At 38.1% G+C, this 12544-nt stretch overlaps 1 long non-coding RNA gene across 1 annotated transcript; it reads left to right on the forward strand.

Annotated features, from left to right (window-relative positions):
• The first annotated feature begins 457 nt into the window (after positions 1-457).
• On the forward strand, positions 458-12241 carry LOC122878441. Its single transcript, XR_006378491.1, has 3 exons — positions 458-529; positions 6545-6588; positions 12122-12241. It is a non-coding gene; the product is annotated as an uncharacterized LOC122878441 (long non-coding RNA).
• Positions 12242-12544: the final 303 nt, after the last annotated feature.

Here is a 12544-nt window from a genome sequence, read left to right on the forward strand (position 1 = left end):
TATGCATTAACTATCTAGTTTTCAAAATATATAACATTATAGACTAGTCAACAAAGTTTAGTCAGCTAAAGTTGTCTTATTCAAACATGAGTTGTTGTCTGTATGTAGAAGCATCCTTCAACTCAAATTACAGGTCACTTTTAATTAACAGATGCATCACGTTTCCTCTGCTTGCACATTTTAAGACAAAAGAGTGAAGAGGAAGTAAAAAAAAGGAGAAATAAATGAAGAAAGAGAGACTATCCCCTGCTGCTCATTGGTTCTCTATGTCTTCTCTGGTCCAGAAGGAGCTCTGTCACATTTATGCCTAAGAAGACAAGTGCTCCCGCAGCTCCCTCTCCTGGGTTTTCAACCCCATTCCTCTCTTTGAAGATTTTTTTTTTTGCAGCATCTGCTTTTTTCTCCTTCCCCAGCCCACTGCTACATTGCCTCCCTTCCTCTTTTCACACTTTGATTGCATGTATCTCTCATCGGAGTCCTCTGGCTAATTGCATCATTCTAATGGTCTTTTTCATGATCATACTCTGTGGTAAGTTGACGTTTCATGCGGCTTATTAATTAGAATTAGCGAGAATAGGACCGAAAAGTGAAGAGAAAGTGCTGATCAGTAGTTTGAGTGTAGAAATTGCAATTGTCTTGGTTCAGGGTATTGGGACTGCGAGGGGATCAGGAAATGAGGCTCAGATCCAAAAAGTTTACATCATTCCTGGCTAACCCCTTTATTTTAATCCCATAACATTCCCAGTATAAATAACCATTAATTTTGTGTGCATACCAGTAAACAGAGTGTAGTAGTGCTCTGATGTCTATTGACACATTATCTCACTTGGCGGCAGCCATTATCAGCAGCATCCACACAGCAAAAGGACTTGGCCTGCTGGTGGAGAGAGTAGGTGTCTTCATCCTCGTCTTCTCCTGGAACACACATGCATACACACTCTCACACACACACAGACACATGCATGCACGCACGCACATGCACACACACACACACACACACACACACACACATACACACAAATAACAGTGGTGGCAGTGAGGATGTTGAAAGTCTCTTCCTTTAGCTGCAGGGCTTACCTCTCCCTCTCTCTTTCTCTCTCTCTGTGTGTGTCTCCCTCTCCCCTTCCACTCTCAGTCACTCTGAGATGCTGCCACGTCAGTGCAATTTAACAGTTCTTTGATCCATGTCCTGAGAGTGAATGGCAACAAATTAAGCAAATTATTTGAACCACCCACGGGCCTTAGGCAAAGAGAGAGGAGGGAGGAGGGATCGGGGGATGCTACAGTTGTTAAAAGGAGGGTCAAGTGTGACTGCCAGAGTCATGAAGGAGGAAATAAAAAATAAATAAATACTTACTGTATATAGCTGTATGGCATAACCGAGGAATGATCTGAATCAGGGGAGATGTGTTCTGCCTCAGTGGACTCCACCTATTCGCAGTGAGAGCCAGGTTCAGTAGTTAGTAGTGGGCTGGCTGAGCTATTTACTTTGGCTTTGGCAGTCAAATGAATGTAGGATATTTGTGAACAGTATCAGAAAACAACATCACCACTACGCTTTATCTTTAGGAGGAAATCAATTGGGTGTGAAAGGAATTCCTTTCTCTTTCCTTTTTCTTTTCATTGCCTGAGCAAAACAAGGTCTGGTATTTTTGATATATTGTTATTGTAGTCCTGCCGGGATGTTGACAGCACTTTTTCGGAAGTAAAGGGAAGAAAAAAGCAGAGGTAAATTCAATTGCTTTAAAGTGCTGAATGAATGACACACTACAAACGTGTGCACATATAGCATATATAGTTTTCAACCATTCCTACATTCTTGGCATTCACCAATATTGCCTTACTTTATTTAGTAAATGGCTGCATTTATAAAGCGCTAATTCACCCATTCACACACACACCGATGGCAGCAAGCTACCATGCTGGGTGCTGGCCTGCCCATCCTGCCCATCCAAAGGATGCTTTGACACGTGGAAAGGAGGAGCTGGGAATCGAACGGCCGACCATGTGATTAGTGGTTTTTATTTTAATGGCACAGTAAATCCACCAAATATAATCAAAAGGGTAATACCACTAAAATTCCTGACGCAAAACTGGAACCTGCTATCACTCTTAAATTGCCTGATTTACTACAACTAACACTGGACAACAACTTAATTTACAATTGACAGGTTTAATGTTTCTGAAGCATATTTTGAATTGTGAAAACACTCACAATGCAGATTTCCATACTTATATTTTCCTTGTATGACTCATTTCTATGGTCACAAAAAGTTATTGATTAGGCCAAACTCATTCACCCTTTTCTGTGGTAGAGATCTAGTGGCCAGAATTTGGAGGTAGTTTTTGACCACTAGGAGCGCAATGGAGCAACTACCTGACATACCATGACAAGCAGATCAACATTTGTCCATGACACAGTACAGGGAGTGTATCCAATAGTTAATGTACCAGTTTGTTTAACAATTTTTTAGGTTTTAAGATTCAATCTCACATATAGATGTATGAACAATTTATCAATTATAAACCACGAGGGATACCACTGTAAAATCGATTTAAAAAGGGAAACTTTCTTCTAAGAATCCATAATTAGTTTGTTTCTCAACATTATTCTCAGTTTACTCCTTGTTAATGATCCAGCCGTATTCTGTGTGCAGCTATTTGAGCTAGTTTGGTCCAGAACACAGCTGGAGACACAATACAACCGTTCCCATTATGACTACAATGCACTCATCTACTTGTTATATTTAGACCTACTGTGAGTGCAGTCCTTTGCCTTATGTTTTTTTAGATCCCATTTCAAGTGATATTATTTTTAAAAATCCACTAAATATGCAGTTTGCAGTTGATGCGGCATTAATCAATTAATGCTTTTGGGAAGGGGGACTGCACACTGCTCCGAATTCCTTCATCTGAGAATTTTCTTATGTATTTTTCTTATTTTTCTCTTATGTAGGAAGAATTCAAGGAAAATATATATATATATATATATAAAATAAACTATATATATAAAATAAACTTTGACAGAAATACCCTGCACCCCATCAGCTGAGGTCAAGGATGGTATTTTCAGTGTAAGTGCAGACAAATTGTCATTTCAGAGAAGGTTTTGCTGCATCTTCTAGTTTGATACATGTTATTAGCTGACAGAAATTGTGCTGCAACAGTTATAAACTTGTAATATTGCTTGTAACATCTTCTTGCTGGGTAAAATAATGAAGGTGATGTAAATCCAAGCCAATTTTTCATCGACCAAAAATCTTTCTTTCCGAAGGAGACTGAGTGCACCCGCAAGATGTCAATCATTCCCTGCCATTACCTCTCTTCCAGTGCTCCCACTCCTGAAATAACTGTGCTCCATAATATTCACAATTCTAGCCATCATGATTATGTCGCTCTCAGCATTCAAATCTCTGAGAGCCTCCTGCACCATATCCCTCTACTCAGTCATCAGAATTTAAGTTAGATAAAGTTGTCCTCATTCTCAGTGTGGTCTGCTCAGTTTCCCCACCTTAACGGGAGGAACTGGGCAGACTGGAGCCCTGGCTTCTCTATTCATAATGTAATTTCACAGCTCATTATGGTCCAAGGACCAATCCCTTCAGATGGTGTCAGCAGTGGTACTAGATATGCATTACCTGGCAGATCTGGGTCATACGGTATTTGCAAACCATTCTTAGCTCTTCTCTGTCGTTTGTCCAAATGTTAAGACAATCATAGAACATATTTGAAACTTCACTAGTTAAAAGTTAATTTATTGTTTTATTTTGCTGTGGTTGACAATATTTGAATTGTCCTGGTGCTCCATGTGGAATAAAATAAACTCTGAGAATTATCCTTGAATATTGCATGAAACAAGGTGTTTGATATAGACAATAGCTTTACTCTATTCCTGCCTATTAAAATACAGAGCATTTTGAAAGTCAATCTGACAATCCACAATGGTAAACTAATTAATGCTTAATGCTTCACATTATTGTAATGAGCCTTAATGAAGCTTTTTCCCAGAGCCATTAAGATAAACATTGTAATGGATTCAGCACACAGGTGAGCTAACATTTATCTCCAAATCAATGGATTCCCACTGCCTGCGCTGTAATTAGACTGTCAGACTCTAATAAGGGTCATGCCAAACTTGTGTTGTGCGTACTCAGCAAATGCCTACATGGATTTGTGTGTGGGTGCCTGCATGCCTGTACATCCACTGCCACCTCAGCTGAACTGCCGGGCAGCAGAGTTGGCTTTTGCAATAGGCTTGTTATAAATTATCAGATTAACCTTGTGAGACTGAGAGCAACTCAAGGTGCAATTGTTTTATCAGACTGCACAGCAATAGAAAGAGGCACAACAAGCTGATGTAATTTGGTGAGGTGATTATATGTCAGCAGCTAGTGTACTGTACTGTAAGACTAGCACCTTCTCTTTTTAATATGCTGTGCTGCAGGAAAGAAACCTGCAAATTAGCAATGAAAGCCTGATTGATCTATTGGTGCATGAAGCTATTATGCACTGCCTCAACAAAACACGTGGCTGCCTCATGTCAATATTCTGCTAATAGGCTCCTTTACAGAACTCTTTAGAAAAACACAGGTCAGAGATCAGTGTTAGGATCAAGGCAACAGAATGGACACAGACAACCATCACACTTCGAATACAAATGAGTACAAATGCTATATGGTATCTTATCTCTTTGGTTCGATAATGACATATGCACTATTTGACAAATGGTGACACCTAATAAACAACTCTAAAAATTTTACAGGCCAGAAACTCTTCAGAATATGCTGGAGAACAATGTTTGTGTAACTCTTTAAACCATCAGAAAAGAGGAATGTGCTTATCAGCAATTCGAAAATAATTCTCGTCAAGTACTCATACTGGAAGCATATTGCATACTTCCTTTTAGAAATTATATAATGGGAGAATTCAGGCAGGTTTGATCTTCAAGGGAGCATTTACTTGATAGCCACCACCTAAAAGAAATGCCAGACATAGAGATGTGGCCCCAGATTAGTTTTTCTATAAGATCATAATAAAAGTGCCCATCTAAATGTCAAGGAAATTACACACATAATGTCACTAGGAAATAAAAATGAATAAAACATGCCAATCAGGTGGGTAAGTAAAAGTCCTTAGAGATTTGAATTGGACAACTTGTTATGATGATGCAGGGCCATCTAATGGCAGTGTTGCATGCTTTCATCTGAAGAAGCAAAAGACACACTTAGTTTCTAATGCATCCACCATAGTTCATATATCGACAGTGGAAACATGGGAGCACATGATATCATATCAAATCTACTGTTGTGAAAAAGAATGTATCACAGAGAAATATAGAAGCTGGTGTGACATTCTGTATTTCTTAATCTTTTTTTATTATTATTTGGGAGGTGCTACAGTACAAATCCCTGGCCACTGAGCCCACTTTAAAAGCAGCTTTTTCCTCACTGCAATAAAGACACTGAACTCGACACGTTAACCCCCCGGCTCATCCAGCACCTGCTGCTCCCTGATAGAAAACTCACACTTCTCTTTCTCTGCAGTGTTGATGCTGTGGTGTTGTTGTGTATCTGTGTTATGTTGTATGATATGTGATATGATACATGATATATATTGTGGTTGTGTGTGTCTCTTGTTATTGCATTTTGTGGGCGTTAATGTGCTGTTGTGTGTATTGCATGTGATGTAATATACTTCTCTCTACTGTGGCTATGTAATAGTGTTCTTGGGGCTGTGCTGTTATGTTATGCTGTTATGCTGTGGGGTCATCAAAGTTAATTGATTTTCTTTGACAATTGAATTTCCATTTTTTTTTAATCACATGGTGTCATGATAACAAAATTCAAAAAAGCAAAAAAAATAACTTTTGACACTCGTCTTAAGTCACCAATAAATGTATGGATGGAAACCCAACTGATAAAAGGGATTTAGATTTGGGCCATGGCATCACACTAAATGTAATTTCACAGAAAATGTAGGCATTGAAGGTGAGATAACAGTGACATAAAAGTGGACCTCAGACGTTTTGTGATGAGTTGTTTATCTCTTCCTTAGTCCATAGACTTTCTTTGGGTTCAACCCAGACACAGAAAATAATCCCCAAGTCTTCCTTGCAGTCGCATCACCACAGGCAAACTAGGAGCTCATTGAAGTAAGGAGAGAAACAGAATCTGAAAAATCAAATTCCACATAGCTTTGAAGGAGCAGCAGTACCACTTCACTGGGTCGAATTTTCGAGAGGCTTAATAAAGCAGCAGTGTTCACTCAGCAGTGAATTAGAAAGTCATCAGTACATGCATCACTTAGTGATCAAAGTACTTAAATGAGTTTTAAACCATTACAGTGACTTGTTTTTGTTGGGGGGAAAACAAATTCAAACCTTACATGCTCCCAACTTCACTTCTACTCATTGAGGCTTGGTTAAGCATCATGGGAAAGGCAGTAATTACATGCACCCATAATGAAGGGATTGTAAAATATTCATTGAATTCATCTTTAAAATTGCTGTTGTACTCAAGGCTGCAACTTCCCCTTCTCCACACAGGGTTAACCGGTGCAGTTTTGTCCGCTGACTGACAATGGCCACAGGTACAGTTGCCTCATGCCTGTTTTTGAGTCACAATGCATTTCTAATTGGTCGTGACAGGAGCTTCTGGTTGCCAGATTTGATCTATACAGCCCCTAGAATATTTATTGTTCAGCATCACCCCACACTGTGCCTCTAAAAAATATATTATGTGAGACCTAGTGGTGTTCTCAAAGAGAGGCAACTACGACTCTAATAAGAACTAGCTAGACAAATGAAAAACAAATAAATTAAAGAACAAACACACTAAGATATTAAAACTATAAATGTCTTTGATCTGCTGGCTCAGATTAAGCTTAACCCTGTACACTGTACTTTTTGTTATCTTCCTGAACTTATCTTTAGAACTAAACTCCTGCAGTTGAAGCTGAAATTAATTAATGAATGCACCAGCAGATGGGACCTAATGCCATGACCTAACCTTCATTAAATGCAGGGTCACGCTCAGGCAGACATGTTTTTGGGTAGTGGAAGGCTAGGCTATATCAGCCATGATCCTTAGCCACTGCTGCAAGAGGAATCTCTAAGGAATTGTAGTTTTTAGCAATATTAGTGTTTTTCAAAGGATTGGAAGTTGTAAATACTGAATTGAGAGTACCCTGGAGAGTTTAAGGGGTAGGTTAGGTTAGGGTTAGGTTAGAAAGAGGATAGTTGCATGAAGGACCCTGTGTCTGTGTGAACATCACTAACATCAAACAGTAAAAACACATCACAACAATAAAACTCAATGAACCAAATCAATACATTCATAAACTAACACAGTCCTGTGCTTAGCCAAGTACACTATTAAGCTATGTGAAGCTATGTAATGCCCAGTTATAGGTTCAGTAGTTAAGTCGCCCATCTGTAAAGGAAGAACCGTTACTTTGAACATGCTGCTGTTATTTGGCTGTTCAGTTGGATGAGCCAGGCAGAGAAGAATGTTGGTTCCGAATGAAGAAAACCATGCTGTGCAGTCCATTGTGCAGATGTAGGACCTTAAAGTTCTTAAAGTTAGCTGTTATAGCCGTTGGCGCTAAACTTTGTTGCAGAAATCTTACGCAGGCTCTCGCAGTGATGTGGTAAGAGAGAGTGAGAGTTTCGGTTCTGTGTTTTTGCTCCGAGCAGATTACATGGCAGTAACAGCTGTTGCTGAGCTGCAGTGCTGGAGAAGAAGCCAGGAAGAAAGAGAGCTTGCGTACTCTCGGTTAGCGGTGAACTAACCAGAAATCCTAAAACAATGACATGTGCTTGTGTTGTGGCCTAAAACTTTATCCTTTTGTAGGTGGATCTGCTCCAAGCAGACCAGGCCGAGGTTCAGCAAACCATCAGGGCCAGGCATAGAGAGAAGAGCGGAGAAAAGAGACAGAACAGTGACCGCTGACCCCTTTTATTGACCTGGTGATCACGGGTCACAGTTCTTCCTATATATAGTCTCTATACACATCATTTTCATATATATATTTATATGCAACTACCCCCGTTCATCTACCTTATCTTGTTTGACGGCAGCCCAAGTTGTTGACTGTGATAGCTGAAGTCAAGAGCTCTCTAACAGTTGGTCACACATCTGTAGCCTCTTTTGTTGCTGGATTAAAGCCTCCAAACATGCACCAAGGTCAAGGTTCATAGGTCAGTATCTCAAAGCAGGAGCCATTAAGAATCTCCATACTGACATATCTCTCTCTTTAGGTCGCAACCTTTTCAACGATGTAACACCAATATATAAAATTAAGCTTTTTGTTTGTTGTTTTTTTTCTTTTTTAGTGGAACTTGTGACCAAATTGAGTCACCTTCAGACAATACTGCTGACAATATAGGGCTTTACTACAGGCTTGGAGGAAGGCCTGAAGTGCTTGGGTTATGGCTGAAAAAAACAACTTGTTCTCATTCTGGAGATATTTTGTATCTTTATGATTCTTGGTTTTGGGATTTTATGTCAGCACTGCCCATCAGAATCTGTTTTATTAGCCAATGCAAGCATACAAAGAATGTGTCTTGGCATTTACACCCAAAAAATGCAACACAGAAGAATAAAAATAAATAAAAGTAAGGTATTAATAATAATAATTAAATAAACAAAGTAATATTAAAATTAAATTGACATTTTAAATATAAATTTTAAATATATGAAGGTGACAAGAGCAAATTAAGTGTGACGTGCATAAATAATTAAATTATGTAACAGTGGAGGTTGAATGCAATGCACAATATAAAGTCTAGTTAGGGATGTGAAAGGAGTCCAGTTTGATAACCCCTTCTTAAGAAAGGTGATTTCATAATTAAATACCCTCAGCCACATATTCTTGGAAATATAAAATTAAAGCAACTTCACATTTTACAATCACAGGCCATAAAACATCTTTTCTCATCAGACATAGTGGCGTTTGGATTCAGGTAACGGCCAACCAGCAGAAATTTGAGATGGAATGAAGCCCACTGACCTCACAGAAAATAGGAGTCGTACACGCCAAGTCCACCCACAATTCCCTACATAGGCTACGTGTAGCAGTGTTCATAGCAAACACCACAGCAACAATCTGAGACCTGAGAGAATCTTCGTAATAACTAACAAAACTAAGGATCATATACATTCACTGAACGAAGATTCTGAAAATAATATGCACATTCCTTGCTCGAAATCTCAAAATACTGCATTTTCCACAGAGAATAAAAGAAATGTCCACCATTTTGGTTTTCACAAAACAGTTGGCAGTCACGTGATGTGGACACGGGCCAATAGAAAAGAATAGGACAAAATAACTTTATTTCTCAGAATTGAAGGAGGAATCATTTAAACTGGTAGCCGTAACATTGACCTATCATACTGTTGAATTATCAAGGACACTTTGTGTTTAAGTTTTGGGAAATGTTGAGGATATCGCTGAAAGAAAACCTAAACATGGGGATTAACAGTGAGGAAAATACTTCCGGGCATCGGGTCCTCAGTTCTCCAATGGGACTGATGCTCACAGCGTCATATAGTGCCGCTGTCAGGTAAATATTGGAGTGAATGAATGTCCGGAGCAGTTCCTCTTAGTGTCAAATATAGCAAATGGTTTTACATTGGAGTTAATTGAAAGCCTGGTGTGTCAAGTCGCGTGACAAAAAGAGGTCTTTGACGACCTGGGAATGAGAACAGGTTGGTAGTTATTTTACATTTTGCATATTTATATGTAATTTGTTAGTTATGGGACTTTTGTTATTCTGAGCAAATAAGTATAATTTATATGTTATTTTTGAAATGATGATCATCACTTTTATGATACTTTTTAAACAAGATACCTATAAAAACTGTTCCAAAGTTTATAATTTTTTACATCATATTGAAATTTTTTGCGTCCGCTCCAACTGTCTGGTATGATTGTATTGATAAAGAAAACACATTTTTCATATTAATTTGATGACACCCTTAGTTTATTCCCTAAAATGATTATAATATGGAACATGAAACATGAAAACATGTTAACAACAGCCCCACTTAAGAAGTTGAAAATATGCCAATTTGATCCCAAAGTATCAAAAAAAAAAAACACTTGGCAATGCATGCTGCACGGATCAAACCTTAGGGTCACTGCATATTCAGTAAATATGTATATATGCTTAACATGTAAGGGGCATGTTGATGTTGTTGCTGATCGAGGAAAGGCTCATTGTACATGGTGTTTTACATACTGTTAGGTTGTTTAATCTATAACAGTGCATAAAAGTTGATCACTTGTTTTGTATTAAAAAAATCATGATCTGAAAAGTAACAAGTAACTAAAGCTGTCAGATAAATGTAGTGGAGTAAAAAGTACAACATTTCCCTCTAAAATGTAGTGAAGTATAAGTATAAAATAGCAGAAAATTTAAATACTTAGTAAAGTACAAGGATCTCAAAACTGTAGTTGAGTAAATGTACTCAAGTACATTACTGACAAAAAGTTATGCCATCACTGCAAGGCAATTTAATCACATACAATGTTGACATAGTGGCTTCAATATAGTACAACATATCAAAAGTCCAGTTGCAGAATAATGAACCTCTTCTGTCCTACAGCTAAAACTGTGGGTGCGAAAAGTTGTACACAGCAGAAAGTAAGAGTAATACTTGCACAGCAGTTATATCACACTTATTATGCCACAGAACTGAACAGATGTTTTCACACTATATGATAACATGTAATAATCAACAACATCCTAAATCCTGGTTACAATTCTGTCTTTCTGACATTTAGAAAACAATTTCGAGCCCACACATCAAGTCTACATCTTTTATACTGACCTGTGTCTGTCTCAGAAATTCATGAACACTAAACTACTCTTGATCCAAAGGTGTTTCTTGAAATGCACTGCTGCCAGACTGAATTGTGATTAGATCAAACGATACTAAACATTTTACTGCTGGATCGCTGAGAGATAGTTTATTACTTGCATCTCGAGGTCCTGCGTGAGCTATAGACATCAATATTTAGGCATAACGGGATCTGCACATCCAGTACCAGCGGATATAAATAAACACATTGCGCAGTGGATTGCCTTTAGTCTTCCCACTGTTTATCAGTGCATCTAGAGGATCATTCTCTTAATGTAAAGGTTTAAGGTTTTGTTTAAATGCAAACAATGTACACAAACTGAAATGGCCTGTAATATATTGCTTTCCTTCAAACAGAAACTATACTGCTGGTTGACAGTATATTATTGATGGTTAGCAGTGGGGTCCTTATCAGTACACATACTAAAATTCTAATTCTAATTCTTGTGTCCCATAATCCAGTGACAAATGCCCAAATTATACTAAGTTTTGTTCAATAATAACATCACTGGTGAGCTAATGTCAAATATATAATTTATATTCTGATCTCATCCTCCCTAATTCTAATATCAAGGGTTAGACCAGTTGATGCATAACAATATATTGTGACATCTGGCCTCTCTTTAATTAGTCCTCACAGACTATTACCATGTAAAAACTGAATTCTCAAACATTGACGTTTGAACATGGAAATGTGACATTAGATGGCAGAAAAGGTGGCATTTGGAGTAGACTAAACCTGAATAGGAAGTTAGTTCATTAGGAAAGTCAAAGAAGGGCTCTGTGCGAAAGGCAGGCTTTTTGGGGAAATAAAATCAGCTTAGAAAATTTAATGTCAGAGGATCCCTATCATTAGCAGAGATGTGGTGATTCCCTGTCTAGGCTTTACCTCCCACCAGTTTGAGAGACAGAAACGGTGTTACAATGTGACAAAAGTTCTGTTCAAGGAGGGATCTGTGGGAAACCACAAACGTCCTTTATATGCCTGGGTTTCAATGGGCTGAAGCTGAAGTATCTTTAATTAAAATGTTGGACATTATATTTTCATCAAGACAGCAACATCAACTGGGAGGCATAGGCTAATTAGGATAAGTTTGAGTGTAATAGATACATATATATATATATATATATATATATATATATATATATATATATATATATATATATATATTTACAGACACATAGGGTATATATGCACTTAGAAAACAGATTAAGAAATTCCAATAGTTTGCCTAATGTCAGCATTTTGTCTCCTGCAGGCTCTCAAGCAGCACCATGCATACCCAAAGCAGAGACGGGAAAAAGCCTCTTTCAATTCCCAGGATGCAAAGAGAGCAAGGGGAGTTTTTCAAATGATGAGCTCTTGCAAATTGATGACTAGTGAGGATCACTGACAACTTCAAAGCTGTGTGGATCCAGGTCACCTGCGAGATGGTTTATGCATTAATGTGTCCTGATTAAAGAGGAACCTGCATTGATCCACATCCACCCAGTCAGTCATTCACAACCAGTATATTATTAAGGAAAATGTCTCTCAGATCAAAAACAGCCAATCACCAATTTAGCATTAACTTACTACTCCTAGAAAAGATATTAAAAACTAATGTAATTAGACAACACTTTGTTTTCCAAATTTGCAAAGCCCAGGCATCTCTCCATGGGCCTTGGTTTCTTATTTTGCA

Source organism: Siniperca chuatsi, linkage group LG7 (assembly GCF_020085105.1).
Source record: "Siniperca chuatsi isolate FFG_IHB_CAS linkage group LG7, ASM2008510v1, whole genome shotgun sequence".
NCBI classification, from domain to species: Eukaryota; Metazoa; Chordata; class Actinopteri; order Centrarchiformes; family Sinipercidae; genus Siniperca; species Siniperca chuatsi.